This window comes from Ostrinia nubilalis, chromosome 15 (assembly GCF_963855985.1).
Source record: "Ostrinia nubilalis chromosome 15, ilOstNubi1.1, whole genome shotgun sequence".
Classification (NCBI taxonomy): domain Eukaryota; kingdom Metazoa; phylum Arthropoda; class Insecta; order Lepidoptera; family Crambidae; genus Ostrinia; species Ostrinia nubilalis.
The window spans coordinates 2,924,620-2,945,128 of NC_087102.1; the positions used below are offsets into that span (position 1 = coordinate 2,924,620).

At 34.7% G+C, this 20,509-nt stretch overlaps 1 protein-coding gene across 1 annotated transcript in view; it reads right to left on the reverse strand.

Moving 5' to 3' along the window:
• Nucleotides 1-20,509, reverse strand: part of LOC135078810 (atypical protein kinase C) — a 272,495-nt gene that overhangs the window by 24,920 nt on the left and 227,066 nt on the right. The window lies entirely within an intron of this gene.

Consider the following 20,509-nt stretch of genomic DNA (forward strand, 5'->3'; position numbering starts at 1 on the left):
GCCGATATTGATTGGTGCTGCCCCCTTAGACAAAACGCACTTTTTGATCGAATCGAAAATCGAATCCGTCAAAATTCCATACAAAAAAGGGGCTTTTCGACCACTTTTCGAGTGGTTTGCGATTATAATTTGCACTTTGTCTAGACCCACTGTACTGTAGAATGATCAAATGACGAATGGATATTCGTCTTGGTTGGGTTTCATAATGAGATTGTCTTTGTCGAGTAATTAGCTAGTAGCAAAGAAAAACTCTTATTAAAAAATAACTCAAACCCCTTTTTCTTAATCTTGAAGCTGAGCACAACTAACTACTAACAGATTAACTAACAACTTATCCGTTGTTCTTGGTCGGGAGAAGCCATTAATAGTACAAGGCATTGGTGGCTGGCGTTATTTTATAGCTTTAGTGCAGCTGCGGTATACAGAAATAATTTATGAATTGACTTTGCAATTAGACAGAGATCTTATTGCTACCGGAACAAGGAATAAAGTTAACATTAAGTAGTTCTTAAGGCCGTAAGAATATCGATAAAATGTATTAAAACCAGTAGGCCTAAGATGCGCGCATCGACAATGACATGATATGATAAGACAATTTTCGATCACGTAGATAATTTTATCATTTTCCCTAACATGGGACCATCGATAGAAAAGTCTATCGACCGCTATCGCGTGATAACCGAATTGTTGCCATATTAAGAAAAAATTGCGTTATTATGTTGGCCAACCTTGAAATATTTTAGCTCATTCGTTCAATCTCGTTCATTTCTGCTACTAATTCGGCTAAAAACACATATCTTAAAGCAGTGAGAACGTCATAAAAAAAAAGTTATGTCAATTTTGTTGACATTACATGACTGCTTGATTGTATTTGTTTGTGTTTTTAAAATTGTATTTTTATGTTTCCAGTCTTATTTTTAATATTTCTAAAGTACGGAAAATATCAAACGAAGAGATAACCAAGTTAAAGAAAAACAATGAAGAATTCCTAATCATACCGATAGTATTAAAGAATGAAGTCTTCAAAATTAACAGAATAACCGAACTCCACTACCTACCCCAGAATGCGAGGTTTACAGTAATTATTCAACTTACATGAAGCAGTCAGAAAGTTTATTGAGATTTGAGAAATAAAGTTACACTCATAAGTAGCAAAGTAAGTACCTAAAGTCTAAAATATTAGCTATACTCCGCAGATCTTGATTTTCATAAGTAACAGCACCGGAGAAAAGGAAAAATATCTTTATTCCTACAAATAAGCGTTCACCTTCTTTCCTATATTTATTTCACATAGTTCTTTCACCGTGTAATAATACTGTGATCAATATTTTGTATGTAAACTTAAAATACAAATAGGATTAAGTAAATGTTTCTATTTATGAACTGTTTATGTAATTGTAATATTTATAATTGTGTTTAAATAATATTCTTTCTTTTTTCAGACAGTGGATGAAGAAGTGTGGGATTATGAGTGATTATTTCATTCTAAAGCAGACATAATCAAGTCTTGCTCACTATCATGAAAATTTACAATAACAATCAGCAAGAAAAACTTCAAGGGTACTGGCTAGGCTAACCAATTCATAGAATTCTGTTTGTATTTGAAATTATAAATAGCTATTGTAAAACAAAAGTTTTCCAAATAAAGATTTTGTAAATAGTGGTTGAATTATTTTGAAATTACACTGCAATAATGAATTTATTGCCTGCGTCCAGCGCCTTTCTGCTACCATTATGATGTCGTCGGTCCACCTTGTGGGTGGACGTCCCACGCTGCGTATTCCGGTACCCGGCCTCCACCCCAGAACCTTGCTGCCCCATCGGGCAACATGGAAAGCATTGGGGGAGGCCTAAGTTCAGCAGTGGACGTCCTATGGCTGAGATGATGATGAATTTATTATAATGGAATAAATTGTACAAGATTATCATTCTGTCACATTAAAGCCCTTAAAAAAGACCACATGGAGGAATTAGATTGATAGAAATGTGGAATGTATGTATGGTATCACCATCAAGTTATAAAATTAGTAAAATTCATTTATTCTCATTGTTATTATAGCAAGTTTGATTACACATCCCACCCAATGCTAATTTCTGACAATGACCTTGCCACTGTTTGATGTAGACACAAGAAGCTCGGTCACCACATTCCGCCCCATTTTCAATAATTTTACAAGATTATGTACAGATGACAGTAGGTACTTAAATCAAGCTAAACACTGTGGGGTATCTCACGACATTTGCAACATAATATGTATTGTCTGATGTACCTACTGTTGACTGCCTACCTTACCTAAGTAGGTAAGTAATGGTTATTTTACAAGGTAGGTAATGTAATAATTAATATGTGGGTGGGACTGTGGGAGCACTAAGATTTTGCAGCTAGCGATTATAAACTGTCGCAAGATTCGCCTCACACTGATAAACTCTTGAACTAGAACTCAATCTCCACCTAGAAGTAAAAGTATCACAAAGGTGCTAGATTCCTTTCTTTGAATTTTACTAGCCTCAAATTAGTCGTAAAATGTCATTTACCATTATAAATGATAAATAAATAGAGTTAAAGTAGCTTGCAAAAAAGTTAATCTCCTATCGTCTTGCTATCGTGGGCAAGGATCGAGGACGATAAAAACACCACATCCTATCCTATCGTGATGTCAAAATATGATATAGTTAGCGCTTCATGTTAGGGCTTGCCAGGTTTATCACAAAAAAAAAAAACAAATCTATCACTATCACATTTTGACAGATGACATGATAATTTTCGGGGTGCCATGTTAGCGCCGGTAGATAAAACGATATAGTGACGTCAAAATCGATATAACGCCGCGATAGCAGTTTATCACGGCGCGCATCTTAGCCCTGCAGGGTTCGAAAATATCCGATATTTATGATATACATATATCATAAGGATATTTTTGAACCCTGATTAAAACTCTACCATAAATTGTGTGTCACTAAAATAAATTGAAAAATTGCCACTGTTTACAAATAATTTATGTGCATGCAAAACCAAAGAAATTTAAAAAAAACGCTATAAAAGAGTCAAATTTTGTACAGTTCACAAAAAGTTTGGAAACAAAATCGGGATACCACAGTATGGTGAATAGTGATAGTGATACACTATCTAGCATAGAATAACGACTAGTTACGAATATTGAAAAATAACGAACGTCGATAAAACTTATCTCGACTTGAATTGTTCTTTTTCCCAGAAAGTAAAAACAAACAATTAGTGATATATGGTTCTTAAGATGGAGAAAAAAATTGCAGCAATTATTACTGTACTGAAATCGGTTCAATTTCAGCTTTTTATCAGTATTAGCGATACAAGTACAATATCTTAGACGGGAGTTCATTCGATAATTTTTGCGCGATAGAATCGATAAGGTAGAAAAATAGTAATCATTGTTGTAAGTATGTTATATTCAAGAGCAACAAATTGAAGCCTTAATTTTGTAAACAGTATTTAATTTGGTAATAAATGAATGAATCGTTAACCTTTCATATCGTGAGTTAGATTGTCAACATTGATAAATAATGATATATTACAATAAATGATAGCATGTTTGTATTTACTTATTTACAGCACGCCAGACCTTCGATTTTTGTTGCATAATCGTTCTTAATACAACTGCATAAGGTGCCATAGCTTGATGGCTAAACAAAGTAATGATAAATGGTCAAAGGACACAGTTAAGTAAAATTAACGACCCTTCAGTCTTTCATTCTGATTAATAAAATATTATCGATGAAAGTTTCATAAAATTCCCAACACTATAACTCAATTAAGTGGACGTAACTACGTTTACCGATGTGAACCGCAGTCCGGACGGCACGGGGCAGGTTCCGGACAGTCCCGGACAGGTTCGGACAGCCCGGACGGGGCTGAGTTCATTTTAATAAACTACTTTGAACAAGTTAGCAAGTTACAAAGAGGCAAGCCTGAAGTGTAAAGTTTCAGAGATATTAAATCTAGGTATTCCTGCATAAGTGATCACGACGCTGACAAATTAGTTTAAAAACTTTAATAGTAGTGGAAAAGTTACTTTTGAAATTACATCGCAAGAATAATAAATTGTGCTTCTGCTCATTCGGAGATTTCTTTCTGAACTTAGAAAGATTACATGGAAATTAATCTTAACATATTTTTTAACACGTGGGGATCGCATCGCTATTTCTGTACTTATTTTAAGTGTGGGTTTTAAGCTAACATAAGAAGATAGGTGCTTACTTATAATGTGCAATGCGTCATTTTGTAAAGCCTTAAAAAAGGACTGAACACTTTTTTAAACTACATATTATTTGTTCTTTTATTTATGTAGATTATAAGGAAACTATTCAAAAACAAAATTTTTCAAAGAGAGTTACTTTATTTTATTTAACTTTCAAATTCTTTCTGCAACCGCGCTGACCCACTCACAAGTCTGCCCTCCAGCACTCTTTGTCTTTGCCAAGTATTCCTCGGATGCACCGAATGTAATGCAATTGTCGAATTGCCAAGTTCAGCCAAGTTTGTTTCCACTTCTTTATTGCGTTTTTATTTAACTTTTATATTTGAGAGCAATTCTTTTAGTGAAATTGTTTACTTTGGAACAAGCTGGCGTGAAAAGAATATAAATAACTACAGTTTTGTAAAGTAGGTAATGTTTGAATGACATTCTTTAAGTACTGAAATTGGAATTAAGATAGATGTAGAGTCTATTTTATTTTTTACATTAAGGTCGTTTGGCGTAGTAATGTCAAAAAGTTTTATTTATTTGTTTCATGTTGGGTCTTTATTTTAACCGACCTCAACAAAAGGAGGATGTCCTCAATTCGTTCGCAGTTTTTTTTAATAAAAAAGTTAACTTTAAAAACTTTTAATTAATGTTCAAAAAATTTATCGATATCATAATGAAAACTATCCTAGAACATCACTGATCGACGCACTATTTTACAAGACAATAGTTTTCTGATTTAAAGTTGCAGAAGCAATCCCTTGATTGTTTGTTTTCCTCCTCCTAGCTAGAGTTGACCCGCTACTTTAATCTCTTGTTTTGCTTTGTTTTATTTTATCTATGAGCTGAGAGCTTATTTACAACATACGAGTAGCTTAGGTGTGTACATATGCTTGAGACGATTGTTAGTTTTATTCTGAGGTGTTTAAAATATATTGAGAGTAGGTATCTATGTATTTACAGATTACAAGACACTGAAAACTACCTAACAAAATAGTTGTTTTAAGAATTTCAGGTTTAAAACATTTTGAGATGACGCCTACGATTTCATAGATTAGTATTTAACTTAATTTCTATTTCTGTCCAGAGAAAAACTTTTACTTAGGTAAAGCTGAAGCTTAACTGTTTTTAACTGAATCACGAGTGTTGGTAATTTGAAAATAGGATATGAAAACAAAAGCGTAATCAATAGAGCATATTTTATTGCAACATTTTAGAAAGAAAGTAGGCCTAGGTAATAATTAATTCAGTTATTTCCAGTCCCAACGAAGTGTCCACTAAAACAATACAATAATGAGAAAGAAATCTCAATGATGAATTAATTCACAAAGGGGATCGCAACAGAGTGCTTTTTTAAATTAAACAGAGGAGTAAAATGCAAAATGTAAACTGGCCAGCTCAAGCAATTTGTACGTACAATTGCACGGGACATTCGCAAAACAAGTGGAAATATAATCTGTGGTAGAGCCAGCAGTGTAATTCTCAAAGGGCCGGACTGTTGAGACGGGTTTCAAAAAACGAAGAATATGCTTGAAAGCTTGGCGGGAAAAAGATAAATGAGGTACTATCATGCCGAAACTAGATCTAAACCAGATAAGTAGTGAAAAATTTATTCAAATTACACACAATAAACTTGATTTTGGATGCGCAGGTCACAGACGTTTGGGTTTCAAAGGCATATCGGATCGAGCAAGATAGTATGAAGGTCTTTCTTAAAAGTTTGAGATTAGCAAGAGAAGTGGCAATGGGCAGGGCACATAGTACGCAGAACTGACGGCCGATGGGGCAGCAAGGTTCTGGAGTGGAGGCCACGTACCGGAAAACGCAGCGTGGGACGTCCACCCACAAGGTGGACCGACGACCTGATAAAGGTAGCAGGAAGTCGCTGGATGCAGGCCGCTACCAACCGTGCGATGTGGAAGTCATTGGGGGAGGCCTATGTTCAGCAGTGGACGTACTATGGCTGAAATGATGAGGATGACGATGATGATGATGAATTGAAATCGATTATCTATGAACACTCGGCACCATAAATAAGTACACTAGCCTTCACTGTTTTTCCAACTTTTATTTTTCTTGTGGTTGTAAAATTTTGTGTGGCGTGCAATATTATAAAATAACGCAATTATTTTAAAACCCAGCAGAATTTCGTCTCACTGCTTTCTCGCATAAACTCTTCGAGTGTAGCGGTCCAGCGATATCGCAACGAGATTGGATTTGACGCCGCCGCGTTTGTCTCTATTATTTACTTCTCCATTCCGTTCCATTTTTGTTCCCGCGGAATTATCTGCTAAACTTAGATTAATAAAACCTAGATAGATAGTCAGTGCACGAAAGGTGAGGCAGATTTTAGTAAGCCAGAATGGCTTACTCGTAAACGTCATATGAACTGTCAAAGTGAAAAATTGGTAAACACGTCCGACGACTTTTAATTAATTAAGACGGTTTGTGCTGTGAAAGGGTGTCTAAATACATCAGAAAAACTAAAGAAAGTGACCAGTGTTACATTTCATAAGTAAGTACTACGATTCGACGCGTATTTTGCTTGAATTTGGCTTTCAAAAATTAAATACGGGAATGATACCAGTAACAAAAAAATTTATTTCCCAATTGTTCGCCGTACAAATACACTTCCTTTTTTATGAAATCGAGACTTTTCAGTCGATTTATCTTATTGTAATTAGGTAGGTACTTTGAATACAATAAATAAGTAAGTACATGATGCGTTTTGTTTTTGTTAGTTATAAAATAATTAAAAACGTATTAAAAATTTCCCTACTTTCGGGAAAATCGCCTTCACTGTCTACACTCCCCAACAAAATTGACACTAATGACATAAGATTTTTGCCTCACTCTTGACGAAGCGTTTGTATGAAGACTATCCATCTAGGTTTTATTAATCTAAGCTGCTAAATTAGATTGCGCTTCGTTCCACCGAACGCGATCGCGATGTAACAAGATTGTATTGGATAAATTAATGGCAAATGTGTTTGTCTGCGTTTCGCTTCCTGTTTAGACGTGACAACAAACTTTTGATAAGGAAACTCGAATGCCTTTATTAAGGTACTCTTCTTGGATACGTGAACCGAAAAGTGTCATGTTTTAAGTCAATGGACTGAGAGAATTGGATTTAGAAGGATATTTATTTCTTTATAGCTTATTGTACGAATCGATTTACTAGTATAATAAATAAAGACATGAGATATGATGAAGACTTAAGACATCGATGAAGTTTATACTAACGAGTATTTTATAGCGCAAAGCTATAATTTCTGTTTTGATCGTATATTTAGGCATTAAATCGGAATTAGTACGCTCATATATCGTCGTACCTCGTTGGAATTTCCAAACTTCAATAAGCAGTAAAATTCTATGCTTTGGCCTGACCTACATCAACAAATAATACGAAGTAGGTAGCTACGGTCTTATGACGTTGGTTCCGTTTGGTCGCGTAAAGTTGGTAACACACGGCCAGTGTCGGACATTTCCGCCACATTTCCGCGCGGCCACCGCTAGTCGGCGCCTTACCTGTGCAGGGCTGCCAACATCCGAGAGAAACGGTTTTCTATTTTTCCGATACATCGGAAAATCTGTCGTTCAAGAGAGAATAAAGTGAAAACTAAGATGTAATGTTATTAAATAAATGTACTGGCATAAGTATGTAATAGCAATTTTATGGAGTTTCATTACATTTCAGAGGAACGTAATTTTAAGATTAGTATTGTTTAGAAAATTATAAGTACTAAGTACTAAGCATGTACTATAAAGGCTGAGTTGCACCACCTAACTATAACGGTAACTATGGGGATAACCGGTGCTTTTTGTATGGAGTTTGGCAGATTTTTGACGTTTGTCAAAGTCAAAGTAAGATGGTGCAATCCAGCCTAAGTATTTGTGTGTTTACAGCAACATTGAAATGTGTTAAACGAGTAGTAGTAGGTAAGTATATATTATACCATTATTAATGAAGAAACATAAAACAATATATTAGATGACCGTAAGATACGTGCCCAGATAACAATAAAAGTAAAGTAAAATAACATGTTGTCGATCTGTCAGATAAGTAATTCTATCTATCTACAGTTTCCGTAGTTTGATATCTTCATTCAGTGATAAAGTTAACGATAGTGGTTTTTAAAGGTCACACACAACTACACAAATCCACCTTTATCATATTGAAATAAAATAACTAGCCTCTTTTGACCAAATGAATAGTTAAGTATTAAAACGAAATAAAATGTCGTCATATACTACCCGTTCGCGCTAAGTTTGCCGGTCCGTGGAATGCGCGTCCCCTCTCCCAACCGCGATTAAACGCAATTAGTTAGTGATTAAACGCAATTAATGTGTCTTATTTTACGCAAATACACAATTTTTATCAATAACATAATAAATAAAAAACATTTTAAATATAGTTTGATGAAGTCATAGACGCTTCCCTTCGAGTGACGTCATATCGCCAGCGGCAAACTTAAAGCGAACTGATATTTAGTACAGCAGTTGACTATCAAAGTTTGTTTAAGGTTTTTTTTAAATTGCCTGTTGTTTTTGGTATTTCTATTTTATGTGCAAGTCGCACATTATGTTATTGTACCTTTTCATTAAAAATAGTGTTTTATAATAAAGTAAATAAAAAATACGTTTCACTCACTCATACGTTACACAGGTTAACCTTATACGAGAGCGGCACATATTTTGTAATTGTGAAGTGTTTATTTAATAAAAGTATTTTCTTTTTTTTTTCACTCTACCATAAAGTGGCAACCCCCAGTTGGTAAGTAACACGTATCGAGCCATTGGTCGCTTCCCTCGCAAATGGAATACACGGCGCCCGAAGGAGCTATTCACAACGTTTTCAGCCTAGATCGTGGATACAGTCCACAATTATACGTGTTCGTTGCAAACTAGATTCTATTACAACCAAGTAAGAGTCCGTAGTGTTAAACTTGATGTACGGTTTGTACGAATTCGTGGAGACCACAAACTAGGTCGTTGCATTTTGGTATAATAATTGCATATAAAGTTAGGCAGTGAACAAGTTTAAATTTATGGTTTATGGAACGTTATTTAAATAAATAATGTGATTCAAAATTTGAAAAAAATAAAGAAATAAGTGGCTACTTATAAGATTGCCCACTTGTAAATCTAGAATGCTAAATAAAGAATTATTATCTAAATATATAAAAGGAGAAACTGACTGACTGACTGACAGATCAACGCACAGCCTAAACGGCTAAACGTAGGCACTTGAAATTTGGAAGGGACGTAGTTTAGGTACCGTAGAGGTGCACTAAGAAAGGAATTCCCGAAATTACCACGGGAACGGGAATTAGCGGAAAAATCCTTTTGTATGAAAAATCTAAACTGCCTAAGTTAGATGCTTGAAATTTGGTGTGCAGGTACCTTAGTAAATTTAAAGCTTAGGTACAACAGGATATCGTAAAATTCCCACGGGAATGGGAGTTAGCGGGAAAAAACATATGTATGAAAAAATCTAAACTGCGTAAGATAGACGCTTGAAATTTGGCATGCAGGTACCTTAGTAAACTTAAAGCTTAGTTACAACAGGATATTGCAAAATTCCTACGGGAACGGGAGTTAACCGCTGAAGATAGATGAAGGGGGTAAAACGGGATCCACGCGTACGAAGTCGCGGGCGGCCGCTAGCTATCATCTATATATCTATATAAATAAAAATGAATTGATGTTCGTTAGTCTGATTATAACTCGAGAACTACTGGGCCGATTGAGCTGATTTTGGTTTTAAAATGTTTGCCGTAGTCCAGGTCTAAACGATGAGTAAATACGCGCGCGATATTGTTTTTCTGTGACAGACAAAATTCAACGCGGGCGAAGCCGCGGGCGGAAAGCTAGTTTTATACATACTGCTAAACAAGAATTATGATGTAAGTAGGTATAATACCACAGATAATACTTACTTGCAATGGTACTATGACATTTTCAGTTACATTAAACGCATATTGTAGATAACTTTGAGGGTTTTTTATGAAAAGTCAATCTAAAAGCATTGGTGTAGTAGGTACACATCTTTTCAAGATTACCTATAATATAGGTTTATAAAAGAGTGCAAAAGTTAGTAAGTAGAGAAGTTGAATCGCAAACTATAAGTAATCGATCAATTACAAATTGATTGATACGTGTCAAGGCGCTATCTTTCAGCGATAAACTTTTTGTCACGTTATTTTCGCCCTGTTATTTCTATTTATAGCTTGATGACTCCGATCAAATTGAATTTTCTTTGTTTCTGTGCTAGTTCACACTATAGGTCTAGTTCACTGAGTCAGTGTGTGAGATATTCCGCGGCACGGGAGTGTCTTTGAGACGTCAAACGACATCGAGACTTTAGATGTGCTTCAAAGTACGAGTATGTTATATCACGTCATATACAGGGTGGAATTTTGTAATGGCACCTGGAGAGAATGTAATCTTAGGCTGGGTTGCACCATCTTACTTTTATTTTAACAAACGTCAAAAATCTGTAAAAATCCATACAAAATCACCGGTTATCGTTATAGTTACCGCTAAAGTTAGGTGGTGCAATTCAGCCTTAATACTGTAGGTAGATAGACAATTTTATTGAAAGAAAACATTCCTTTATTTTTGACTAGCTTTCCGCCCGCGGCTTCGCCCGCGTTGAATTTTGTCTGTCACAGAAAAACAATATCGCGCGCGTATTTACTCATCGTTTAGACCTGGACTACGGCAAACATTTTAAAACCAAAATCAGCTCAATCGGCCCAGTAGTTCTCGAGTTATAATCAGACTAACGAACATCAATTCATTTTTATTTATATAGATATATAGATGATAGCTAGCGGCCGCCCGCGACTTCGTACGCGTGGATCCCGTTTTACCCCCTTCATCTATCTTCAGCGGTTAACTCCCGTTCCCGTAGGAATTTTGCAATATCCTGTTGTAACTAAGCTTTAAGTTTACTAAGGTACCTGCATGCCAAATTTCAAGCGTCTATCTTACGCAGTTTAGATTTTTTCATACATATGTTTTTTCCCGCTAACTCCCATTCCCGTGGGAATTTTACGATATCCTGTTGTACCTAAGCTTTAAATTTACTAAGGTACCTGCACACCAAATTTCAATCATCTAACTTAGGCAGTTTAGATTTTTCATACAAAAGGATTTTTCCGCTAATTCCCGTTCCCGTGGTAATTTCGGGAATTCCTTTCTTAGTGCACCTCTACGGTACCTAAACTACGTCCCTTCCAAATTTCAAGTGCCTACGTTTAGCCGTTTAGGCTGTGCGTTGATCTGTCAGTCAGTCAGTCAGTTTCTCCTTTTATATATTTAGATAAGAAAAAGAATTGCATTCAAAGAACCTACAATTTTCTGTACATAATTAAAATACTTAATTTAAGATTTCATGGTTTTCCTTTCATTTGATTTATCAAGTTGGTTAGACAGATTTCATCCTTATACTTAACCCTAACGATCTATAATAAAAATACAGGGTGTAATTTTTAACAGATTTTAGTTGGTTCGATTCCCGGGTGTGGCAAGCAAATTTTTGGAAATCTTTGAATGCAGTTCTATTTCTTTTAAATATTAAAGGAATGTTTTCTTTGAGAATTTTTTTCTATCTACAATATTAAGAGTACTTTCCCTCCAGGTGGCATTACAAAATTCCACCCTGTATATGTCAATGTCACCCCTCCCGTGCTGCTTCAATACCTCAGGAACTGACTGAGTAATTCGCTAGACAGCAATCGTTATCGATTGAAAAAACCAATCGGGCACGACATGGCGTGCTCCCCGACATTCGCGCCAAAAAACTAATAGATTTTCTTTTAACAACTTTCCCCGGTTAAAGTTGGTAGTCGGTTTATCCCGACATTCGCCGGACCAATAGTTCTGTTTACCTGGATAGTGAACAACAGCCTTATCTAGATAGTTTCGTTATTGCGAAAACTTTGTATGAGTTTTGAACAGTTCTTTGTTAGACCGTTTAATGGTGTTTTTTGGCAAAGCTGTTGGTACAATTTGGTCGGGTTTGTTTGTAGACGTTGATTGGGTTTTTCTGAACGCAAGAGAATCACGAAGATAAAAATAGGTGGGTAAAGTTGCTTAGTTTTATTATCTGTTGTTGACAAGTCGGCAGTTGAACTTACCGTAAGAGTAAGAGCACACCGTTGATTTTTAGTTGGCCGATAGTTGTGCCCGATTTTAAATTGTATGAATCGGCCAAATCGAATCGGCGTAGTGTGCGCACTCCCATACATGCCCATACTGATCAACTGCCCGACTAAACTATCGGCCGACGAAAAATCAACAGTGTGCGCCTACTCTAATAGTAAATAGCTTGAGCAAGCACAATAATACCAACATGGAGCAATAAAGAAAACTTGTAAGTACGTAGTACATTATAACTCAATGACTTGTATTTTAATTTATTGATATTATTTTGATTGCGACAACATTATAATGGCGAATAAAACGGGTGTGGATTAAAAATGATTAAATTAAATAATGTCTTATAATACTTTTTTTACAATTAGTGTTCTGGTAGCACGTTATGTCGACATTTTGGCGCCAAAATCTTGCCTTTTCATATTACACCATTATTAGTTGCTTTTTCGCGTAGCTGTATGTGGATCAGCATTCTACCGGTAAAACTTTTATTTTTATAACCGAGTTTTAATTAAGTGCTGCTACTTAAGCATTCCCCTCTGTAAATAGTTACTAACTGAAAATATTCATATTTTTAATGTAGAACTATAACCATTAAAATAATGACAGTGCTTAGGTCATAGAAAAGCTGATTTCATTAGATTTTTTAAGCACGCAAGAATATAATTATGTCGCACTAAAACGACAAACATGAGGTAAACATGAAACACGGCAGTTTTCAAATTTTCCCCTACCTTTATGGTCGTAGATTTTTAGATAAAACTGCGTCTTGACATATTTTAAAGGAAACGATTAGATCTTCTCGGTATGAAAGTTTTACTTAATTAATATTATTTAATTTTAGGTAAAAAGAAATCAGTAGCGAGTGTACGTACTGATGTAGGTAAGCAGTCTGTAAGTTACCTACATTTTAAGTTATTGCTTCTGATTTTGATGATGCCGATGCATTAATATTGAATAACATCATTTCATTGATCTATCGATAAAATGTAACGAATTGAATCTCAGCGATAATCAAAGATTACCTTATTACGCGCTATTACTCATGATGCAATTAGAGGTTTATGAAAACTGGCCTCTAACGAAACAAAATGTTTCACAAAGAAAAAAACCTAATAGGTCAGTACCAACCTAAAAAAGTTACAAAGCCACAGATGATATTGCCAAGCAATTCAAAATCGTTCTAGAGCTCCGGATAAATATTCATTCTACAGAAATTTTTGAATCACCCACGTCGTGGATGCATTGTATTTTATTTTCATTTTACGACAAAGGCAGATCAAGGAATACAGTTCAAAGTGCCACAATGTTTGCTGAAGATGCTGCTCTATTGAATTACTTTATTGTATTAGAATGTAGCTGAAGTCGCTCAATCCAATATCTACTAGTTGAAATGAAAGAGGTAGGAAACAATGAAGTAAATAATATGTTGCATAAAAGATACGGTTTCCTTTTGATATTTTTATGAGCACCTGGAGACAGATATAAACAGGCATAATAGATGCTATAACATTGTCAGGATGGCGCTACTATGTATACTGGATCATTCGTTCTGATTTTTACCACGTTATACCTACAACCATTTAATTTTGACATTTATTTACAGGAGGGCCCTATGTAAATTTTTGATTTTTGCTACTTGACGTTTCAGAATCGTGGGACTATACTACGTTTCTACCAAGCCTAGCAAGCCTACATAGAGTCTTTTAGTAAACAAACCACTAACTAAAGCGATCTAGCTAACGCGGTCGCGCTGCGAGTGCAAAGTTTCACGTTACGTTCTATTCAACTTTGGCAATAATTGCGAAATGGAACACGCCACCAATTTTGTTTTTGGTTTTTAAAAATTTATAATTGGAATGTGTTGATGTCGCGTTCGTTTTATAAAGTTAAAGGACAATGTTCGTTCTCCATACATTGTTCGCCGTTAGATCAACAGTGCCGAAATAATACTTTCTAGGTTCTAAATGACACAAATCTTTATGTAAGAACAATTATTCCTGGCGGACCAATTCTATAAACTTATTGATAGCAATATTGTTATCATAACCTCTTACTTACTAGTATTGTATTATATTATTTTATGCACATCGATTTGGGAGATGTTCTGTATTGTAGTTGTCGCAGCCAAATTGTATTATAATATTGGACGGGTTTTGGAAATAGCTCGGCGTTCCACTTTTATGATTTACTTACTTACATTTTGCACGTAAATAAATAACATGAATCCTATGTTTACTTTCCACTCTTGACATTTAACACGTGACTTACCAAACTAACTATCTCCATGGTTACCGTCTTAGTCTATGCATGACTAGGGATTGAACAACTTTTAATTGAATATTATTAACAATTCTCGATAATTATTATCGATTGAAAAATATTCGGTATTTGAATCGAAAGATATATTCAATTTTATCAACATCAAAATATTCAATTTTAATAATAAAATAAATATTATTTACTACCACCTATGAAATGTTCTAAAAATTGCCTGGAGCGCTCCCCCAATCCTGGGTTTTCCCTTTCCAAGCTGAGAGGATATCATTTTGGTTCTATCGATACATTATAAAGGTACTTAATATTTGAAATGTATTACCAATTATTGTTATGAGCATTTTGAGCGAATAAAACTTTCAATTCTATTAGAACTTTAGACATTTCTCTCACTTTAAGCGGCATTGGATTTTTCATCGAATTTTGAAACTGTAACAGATATATTAAAGATGATCCCATATTGTTGTCATTGTCTATATCAGTGTTATGATCACAATTCTTTTTATTTTATTCATGACCTTCGACCAGTTGGACACTTTAGATAGCTTCTTGTAGTATCGTGCAATATATTTTTAACTTTTAATTAAAATCTAGTCATACTGTAGCAATTTGAACGATTTATTTTATTTACAAGATCGGTATCTTATTGTCTATGATGACCGCAGTCAACATCACTATTACATGGATTCCTAACAATGAAGTACGGCATTGCCTTGTGCCGATTTTACATAGATTTTATCGACACAAATTATGGAACTTCATAGGATATGGAGCAGGCCACGCCCTAAAATGTCCGGATGTCGTCATAGTATTATGGAATACATATAAAATACTTTTATTATTTCATTTTTTAATCCTCAAGTGTCCGTTACAATCTAATTAATATTTAAGTATTCAAAAAGTAAGAGATTAATTTTGATACTTTACTGCTGTGCCCAGGAATCTAAGGCGGTTTCTGACAATGTCCTTTATTCTTCCGAAGGAATACTAACTTTATGGTTTGTTTGGAAAATTGTAAAATGCAGCGTAAAATAATACAGTGTGAGTCACGTTAAAGTGTACATATGAAAATAGATGAAACTAGACCTATTTTTATCGACAAAAAAGAGGTCAATTTTTTTTTTAGATTTTTTTTAAAAATTTTGTAGAATTTTTTTTCTTTCAATGACTTATTGTAAAGAAAACGTAATAACTTTTAAACTAAGCGGTATATCCTGATAAAATAAAAACAGTAATAATGCTAAATAACAGGCGATACTAAAAAAATACATAAAATACACAAAAAAGGCCACAAATAATAAAAAAAACATACTTTTTGAAAAAAAATTGCTTTTAAATTCGTGTTTTTTTGGTTATTTGATAAATTTCTCCAAAAAATGCCCCAATAATAGGTGGTTTTTATTACTTTTTATTATTCTCTATCGTATTACCTTCGTAAAACCAAAAATCGCATGTCTCTATCCCTATCACAACGTTTGCAATGATCGTTTGAACTAAGCCTCTCCGGGCGCGCCATTCAACGCTTCGTTTACAACGACACTGAAAATGGCTCTAGATTTGTAATTTTGATAAAGTCAAGTTAGATTTCAAATAAAAACAAAAGATTACGAAGTAAAATAAGCATTTTAGTTAAAATTAAAATTGTCTCTACCTGTAGCGGAGAATAATGTTGTGGCAGGCCTTTGTTCAAACGATCATAGCAAATGTTGTGATAGGAATAGAGACATGCGATTTTTGGTTTTACAAAGATAATACGATAGAGAATAATACAAAGTAATAAAAACCATCTGTTATAGGGGCATTTTTTGGAGACATTTATCAAATAACCAAAAAAACACGAATTTGAAAGCAGATTTTTTTCAAAAAGTATAATTTGTTATTATTTGTTGGCCTTTTTTGTGTATTTTATGTATTTTTTTAGTATTGCCTGTTATTTAGCATTATTACTGTTTTTATTTTATCAGGATATACCGCTTAGTTTAAAAGTTATTACGTTTTCTTTACAATAAGTCATTGGAAGAAAAAAAATTCTATAAAAAATTAAAAAAAAATCTCAAAAAATTTAAGACCTCTTTTTTGTCGATAAAAATAGGTCTAGTTTCATCTATTTTCATATGTACACTTTAACGTGACTCACACTGTATATGAAATGTGCAATTTTAATGAATTTGCACAGAACAAAGATTAAACTTAATGCAAAAGGGTACTTTTTCCCACACGACCATGTTTTCCTGTCCCCTTAATACAGTCACACTAAACATCATAATAAATGTCGCGTTAAGATCCGCGTCTTTCTATTTTAGTTGAAATGGAACGCGAAAGTTTAAAATCTTACAAGTCAACACCATTCAAGGTAGTATAGTCATAACTTATAATACAGTGCTATCTCGTAACAATAACGTACTAATAGTATTTATACAACGCATATTCCTTTGTAAAAACAAACAAATGAAAATGCTTCGGTTGAATACAATTTGTATGTAGACTGTAGACTACTTGTGGCCGTAAGACCAGTGGTTTCTGTATTGATAGCGTTATTTGTATGCAAACTCCGCCGCCAGCCGCACTCTATTTGTCACCGCATACATTGTTCATGGTCTACTTGCCTGGCCAGTGTTTCAGTGGCTTTTCTTTAAAATTAAAAATAATTTTTAATTTTTTCTTAACAAATTATTATTGAGCAAAGGAATACTTTCGTCCTTTCATCGAACAAAAAAATAGAAAATAAAAACATACATCGTATTCCATAACTAAAATTATGACACATGGTTTTCCCGCCACATTATCACAAAAGAAAACCGAATAGTGACGTGGACGTGTATTGAATTATCGATATCGATCTACGTAATGAAAATGAATAAGAATTACTAACGTCGTCTGGCGTACGAAGGGGCGGCGATAATCACATCCAAATGAGGGTAAGGCTGTGCTAAGAGGTGGTGGGTCACCGCCAATTGTTCGCACGCTCGGCGGCCGCACTTGAGCGTCTCCCACGCACACTCGAGCACGCAGTCCACTGTCTGCGACCACAATCCCGTCGGTACTCGCATATCGACACCATTCAGTTCAAACTCAAAACCATTTTGTATTACTATTCACATTACACTGAAAGACACACGCTCCGTTCGATCACATTCCTTTGACTGTGTGCGAGATTAGATAAGTTACTCGCATTCGATTCACCGATGCGCGTGATTTCAACTAGAATAAATAACGATGGCTTGAACCATATCGATAAGATAGCATAAGGAGCGAGATAGCTCATCTGTGAGGAAACCGATACTGCTCGTTGGGCCTGGGCTTAGGTGAGAGTGGGCACAAAGCGTGGGCGACTGACGGTTTATTATCTAGCATTGAAAGATAAAATGATCGCTGATAGCGCGCGATAATTTAGGTGGCGAGTTTGCGCAAGGTTTATCGGATAAACAAAAGAGTGATATTGGTTTTGTTTTCTGTTAATTTTGCACTTTGAAACAATTGTTTCAGGTTATTCATGCGCACTGTATCGTTTATTATTAAAGATAACACCTATTCTTTATTTGTGTAATAGAAATCAATGTCCTTCACATAAATCAAATTGATAACAATTGATTGAATACAGTTGCATCTGCTTTTAAAACAAAAACTCGAATGATATTCTTCCTGGGATTGTTTTGACCTTTTCTTGACAACAAAGGAGTGTTTATTTAGGGAAAGCTGTTGCTACTTCTTGTATCAAGTGGTTAAGAAGATACACATTCAGACATTCACGAAAACTTGGTAATTGTCCCTTCAGAGAGGAGTTGGGACATTTAGTTTATCAACCGGTGTCCACCTAACGGCAACTTCCAGGAACTTTGGGAATTAAAGGAGGTATGCGCTTCTGAGGGATAGTTTCGGAAAACCCGAGTGTGGTGTAAGTTCGCGGTTATCTACATAATTAAGTAAGGAATTGCTTTACTTCCATCCTCACCCACAATTCCACTTATTTGAAGTAGACTAACGAGATTCTTTGAACGTGTGACTAATTAAGAAGAGGAAAAATAGTTGTTAAATATTTTAGTGGAAGAAATCCACGAATCAATCTTTAAAACTAAGTAAATAATTAAATATTTTATTTAGGAAAAGAAAGAAATATTAATTATATTCTCTCATGCCTCATAAAAAATAAAATAATTAATCGTTAGTTACTCTGAAAATGTACACAGTTGCTGTAACTAACTTACAAGACGCGGAAGACATGTGCAAAACCAGGATTAATTAAATTCAGGATTTATTAAGTACAAATTCGCGTACGGCCAATCAGACTTCAAAAGTCATTTGAAGATTATTCCTACTAGTACTTACACAAAGCTACAATAATCTTAGTTTGTTGTCAGATAGATAAAACATTTGTAATGGATGGTTGACATTATCTTACTGCTATTATTTGTATCACAGAAGTCTTTATTCATGACCGTGGATTGAGTCTTGAATTAAATTTAATCTTTTTTAGAACAATACACTAACGGCACATGTGGTGTGCGGATTTAAGTCTTAAAGGACAAGTAATTGGTTTGGTTTCGGCTTAATTAGAATCTGTATTAGCACAAAGATCACACGGGATTTTCTAGATAAGTAAACTAGTAACGCTGGGTAAATGTTTACTATTTAGGTAAGTACTAGCATCGCTATATGCTTTTCTTGTAAACTAAGTATTGGCTATGTGACAATTAACTGTAATAGTGATATGTAAAGAAATACATAGTAGTATTAGTACATACAATCCTCTCGATCAAAAACTGGAATCGGAAGCAAATCCCCAGGCACCGATGGGAATGGATGACTAGCGGCGGCGTGTAGCAACTCGGCCCAGAACGAGCTCAATTTACGCCCCGCGTTATCCATCGATCACTGGACCCGCGTCACCGGCACATCACTAATTCGAAATTTGACATTTTGAATTTGAATTGGAACAATAAGAGTTCGATTGTCTGTCAGTATTATATCACAGGAGTGGTGTAGAGTAAATAAGCCAGGGACGCGCGTCGCCGGTAACTGGCCATTGTTATCGTGGCATAAGCGTCTTTGATATCGCGGTGATAAGCCTCGCCCACAATTAGGTGGAACAGCTGATAGTGCAGCGGTTTGGATGAGCGAACACTGCTGAATTGTATTTTTTTACTCTAGTCTTCAGTAATTTTACAAGTACATAAATAAAAATATTTAACTTTTTTATGCGTGGTACTGACCTATGCCTTTCTTTAATGATTTTCAGCTCTTGAATATAATATTTTATGATTAAAGGAATGGATTTATCGATTCGTTGTAATTAACTGACTCATAAATAATATAATTTTGACGCATTATTGATAATGTTAATTCTGATTTAGTGTTAGTCAAGCTGAAACTTTCCCCGTAACGTTTATTATGAGAACAATTTTATTTGATTTTAGTTTCTTGGAAATATTTATGTGTGGCAACTTGAAGTTGTGATCCGCTTTTTGTCTCAATTTAACAATGACAAAAAGTAGGCTTTGAGCCATGTAAATCAAAAAAAGCCTACTTTTTGTCATTGTTACATTGAGACATGTAAATGTAGAATGATAAACATTTTTATTTGAAGTCGTCAATGTAATTACAAATAATTTATTGTTCTTCCTAATATTTATTATTTTATTAAGAACAAAATAAATAATAATTCAAAGTCGCGAAGAAAACACGTCCTGACCTAGATCTATCTAGATCAACAAACACTCGCGTGTGCAAACACAGTAACCACGTCTAGCGATTCACGCGTAAATTCGTCACGATAAGCCGTCATAATAAGGGCGATTTGATAATAATTCATTTACCTATTTTATAGCCCACAAAACCTAGACCTAGTTATT